Here is a 4,788-nt window from a genome sequence, read left to right as displayed (position 1 = left end):
TCGCGATGAGATGTATGATATCTCGCCATATGTTTCAAGATGGCAATTTCCTTCTTAATGTGTGGGCATTTTTCGATGAAGCTTCATGTGACCCGCCGCAGTTCGAACACTTCATTACAGTCGCGCCACATTTATCTGCAGCGTGAGGCTCGGCGCAGCGCGAGCATGCTGCCTGGTTTTCGCAGACACTGCTCACGTGTCTCAGTTTCATGCATTTGCGGTATTGAAGAGATTTCGGAATGAAAGGCCGCACGGCATGTCTGAAGTGCCCCACCTTAACATGCGAGGTTATATATTCACCCTTGAATGCAATCTTCATGCAGCGTGTACTGCCTAGCTGAGTAACATCAACAATGACCTCATCATTTGCTGGCTTGACGAGAAATCGGCTAGTCGTAATTAAGGATGGCCACGTCTACGTCGTGGATAACGCCGGTGACTACATCAGATGCCAGAGGGATGTAAGAGGGCAACTGAACGCCATCGAGGTCTGTTACGCTGCGTAGAGTGGTCATAGCACCCGCATGCCGCACATCGACCGCCAGCAGATTTTTGCGGGTGTTCACTCGAATGTCCGATATATCGTTTGGCACCAGGGCTTCCAGTGACATCGGCACAGATTGCCTGTTAAGCACCTTCATGTTGACGGTAGGAAGCACGGGCACAAATATGATCGTATTGGTGTCCGGCCTCTGCATCTGTCTTACTGTTTGCGTGATTGACGATGAAGACGTCCTGGTGTTCCGGCTATTCGCTCTGCGACTCTGCACAAGCTGGAAGTCGTCATTGGAACGGTCCTCACTGCTGAGAGAGTAAACATGGGTGCCCTCGCTGTCGCTGTCCCTCTGTTGACCGATCCGTTTCCTGGAGGCGGCCGCCGCTGATGCCGCCGTCGCCGGCATACGTGCGGGGGGGTCCACATCCATCACGACCGAGCTGGGAACGAGGACCAGCGGCTGGATGTTCACAGAAATAACCGGAGCTAGAAAGAACAGCACAGTGTCAAAAAATACTTCGTCGTCTCTCGGCCATGAATACAGAGGATATAAAGTAATGCAGCGGGCGGAGATAAGGTGCAGTAACACCATTGCGGAGCAGACCATGAATACTGTATAATTTATAGATGCCTGCCAATATTCCGCAGTGGCAGTCGAAATGGCCGTGTCGACGAAGTCGCCCGTTCTGCTTGCTACAGGGGCAGGTGGACATCGATGGGGCTCTCTAGTACAAACGCTGCTACTCGACTTCGATCGACGGCACATTGTTTCACATTACCCTGGGAAACTCAACTTTTAATGCAAAATGTCTGCAGAAAAGCCTCCCTTGTTCATGTGGTGACAAAAATAGTGAACATCACAAAAAACGGAAGAAAGTATTAAGGGAACAGACGACAGGGACGGGCTTACTTCCAACTAAACTTTATTGCGCAGGGGCGATGGATATAGGCAGGGAGAAACAAAGTAAACGGGAAAGAAGTTCTGGTAGAGACCATCTTACGATGAATATCGACATTATCGCAATTAGAATTGAAGCAATGTAGTGTAGGGAAGAATGAGGAGAGCAAAGGGTTAATCATGCAGATACGCGATTTCCTTGTCAAGTAATTGAATGGATGCCGTGCTGATGCAAGAAGAGCCACGCTTGACAATCGTGAAGGCCTTGATGAATTCGCGTGTCCACTGATCTGCGAACCTATCGACAGCTGCTTCCCCGAATGTCGGTCCGCATCCACATGACTGGCAGTGCCAGGCCATATTGCTGCCGCACTCCTGTTTCACGCTGTTGACATGTTCCCCGAGGTGATCGTTGACGCAGCACTCAGTCTGCCCCACGTAGGATTGGCCACATGTAGCTCAGTGTGATATCAAAAACCACTTTCGTAATGGTGCTGGTAAAGTCCGCCTGATTCTTCTTTTCACATCATCTGCTTATCTGCTCTACTGGTTGTGACACAAAGGGTTCCGGTTGCTTGAAGCGGAGAAAACTACTAACACGCCAACCCTGCCTGTTACTTTGTTCAACCTATAGAACACCCAATGCACATAAGTAATGACAAGTAGTTTCAATCTGTTGACGTCCCTTTGGTAGGGTATTCTTCCATGTTGCAATTCAACGATTAAGCTGCGTCATTGAATGTGTGTGTGTGTGTGTGTGTGTGTGTGTGTGTGTGTGTGTGTGTGTGTGTGTGTGTGTGTGTGTGTGTGTGTGTGTGTGTGTGCGTGCGTGCGTGCGTGCGCGCGCTTGTGCGCGCTTGTGCGTGCGTGTGCGTGTGCGCGTGGTTTACATTGTTTTCGCTGCCTATATTTTTTGCTGTGGAAAGAAGAATGATAGGTGTAACGTTAAGGGTAAGAAAAGAGCAGAAATCAAGAAAAAGAAATGGGCATGGGCAGGACATGTAATGAGGAGGCAAGATAACCGATGGTCATTAAGGATTGCAGACTGGATTCCAAGAGAAGGCAAGCGTAGCAGGGGACGGCAGAAAGTTAGGCGGGCGGACGAGATTAAGAAGTTTGCAGGGACAACATGGCCACAATTAGTACATGACCAGGGTAGTTTAAGAAGTATGGGAGACGCCTTTGCCCTGCAGTGGGCGTAACCAGGCTGATGATGATGACATTTTTTGCCACTGCGCACTAAACTAACGAGCACTTGCTGTCATTCACTGACCCCAGACTAGCAGATCTGTCTTGCGCCTGGATTGCGGCGGTATGAAGAAATTCTACCTTCTGTAACATTGTGCCACGTTTTGCAGGTAATTTTTGTTTCTTTTACAGAATGCCCTTCAGTCCTGCGACATCTGCTGCAGTGATGAGACACATATGCTTAGCATTTGCTGACGTTAGTGCATTCTGTACTGCACATGAGAGACTGGGCAGACAGCAACTGACAGAACAGGAGCTAGTATGGTACCCACAACAAACTGTTTGCACAAGGCAGTTCTAGTATGCTAGTTTGCTTCCTGCAGTCTGAAGGCCTTCTAGAGAAGCTTTCAGATTGACGCGTGTCACTTCAAATTTTATTGCGATAGTTTACATTTGTCTGCTCAGCTATTTCCCTTACATTCTCTTTGCTCCACGTGCATGGGGGCAAACCGCTCTATTCCTGGTTAACGCCTTTCCCTATCTCGCTCTCACTCTTACTACCTTCATTCGCGGGTCTTGCAAACAATCTCATCGTTTTTCAGCTCTGCTCCTTTTTGCGTAACCTGGGAAAGTAATTTTTTTTTGCCGCTCCTGTCCCACACGGGCAAGGTGACTGCACAAGGTCAATCCTCGATGTAATGACAGTACTTCGATTGTTCAGCTGGCAGCTTTCCGCAGCAGCATACACGATTGACATTGGCAAACACCGAATGAACGGCCTCTCGTAGCGCTATATTTTCCACTTCATTGATCTTGTCGTGCCAACACTGCTGCATGGAGGTCACTATGGAATATCGCGGAACGAGCAAGCAAAGCAAACACATCTTTTTTTTCGCTTCACATTCCTAATGCTGACGCAATAATAACTCCTGCATCCTTTGCCGCTTGGCCGACTTTAGGTCTGATGGTGTGCAAGACGATTCGCGTAACGCGGTTCTGCGAAGGCACTTTCTCAGCACAAGCCCAACACACGTTTCGGGCAATATGCCTGGCACATGCGGCATACATTTTAGAAGACTGAGAAACTTGCCGATATAACTCTTTATGTAGCACATGAATTCTAGATATTTCCAAAAAACATCAATGTCAAATGTGAAACGTTAATTTTTTTTAATTGGGAACAGTACAGCTACGATCACATACTATAGCAATTTTTTGCATGATTTCGGCAGCGCGTGCAGATATCTCTGAGAAAAAGTGGAGGCAGTGTAGTTTAATGTAAAGGCTTAGCTATTCGATTTGCACATTACTTTTTGGTGAAGATAAGCTTTACTGCGCTATTGTGGGATGTTGAAGACAGCTCCGACACCAAAGATGATTCTACGGTTTCACCTAGCCGCTAATGTGCTCTTGTCCGTGTGGTCACTAAAAAAACGAACAAGCCATTTTATGATTCGATGAATTATGGCAGATGCAGCAGCTTCTTACCGCATGGAAGTATTTTTATCAGCTAATCTGCAAGACTCAAGCATTTTTCCTTGCCTTATATTTGTGATGCAAGATTGCGTGATACGAAATGCGGTACACGCCTTTGTATAAGCAATGAACCACCTGGGCATAAGTTGTCCAAAGTTTCCCTTCGACCACACACGCGCTCATTGCCAGCTGTCAGTGTGTCTTGTCCACGAATTATTTCTGTACTTGCGCGCGCTTCGGCTGGTTTAACCGTTGGAGAATCCAGGTCCTGGCCACGCATCCAGTGCATATTTGGCGCACAGTGCTGTTTTCATTCTGGTGCGCTTACATTTATGACACGACACCAAGGCGCCAACGTTCGCAAGAGCTCTTAGCGAGCACTAAGGTAACCCGGAGGTGAAAAGACGAGGCCTACGTTCCTGGGATTACGCTGGATGTGCTTACCTTGAAGTAGGGCCCTGTCTCCCTGTCTCCTCTACGCGTTGGATATAGCCCTCGATGAGTGCTTTGGTATTCAGCGTAAGCCTTGCGAAGGAGCAAAAGCGCCACGTTCATCCCGATCCATAGACACGGACTAATTCGCCGGCTGAATCCTTTATCTAGATTTTAGCCAGGAGCTAAATGAGCAGTAGCTATGCTATTCTGCAGCTGTCCACGAGGTCGCGCCGCATTGTGATGGGGGGGGGGGGGGGGGAGCAAGAACACTCGTGTGCCTAGATTTAGGTGGTTA

This window comes from Dermacentor variabilis, chromosome 1 (assembly GCF_050947875.1).
Source record: "Dermacentor variabilis isolate Ectoservices chromosome 1, ASM5094787v1, whole genome shotgun sequence".
In the NCBI taxonomy this organism is placed as follows: domain Eukaryota; kingdom Metazoa; phylum Arthropoda; class Arachnida; order Ixodida; family Ixodidae; genus Dermacentor; species Dermacentor variabilis.
This window is presented reverse-complemented; position numbering follows the sequence as displayed.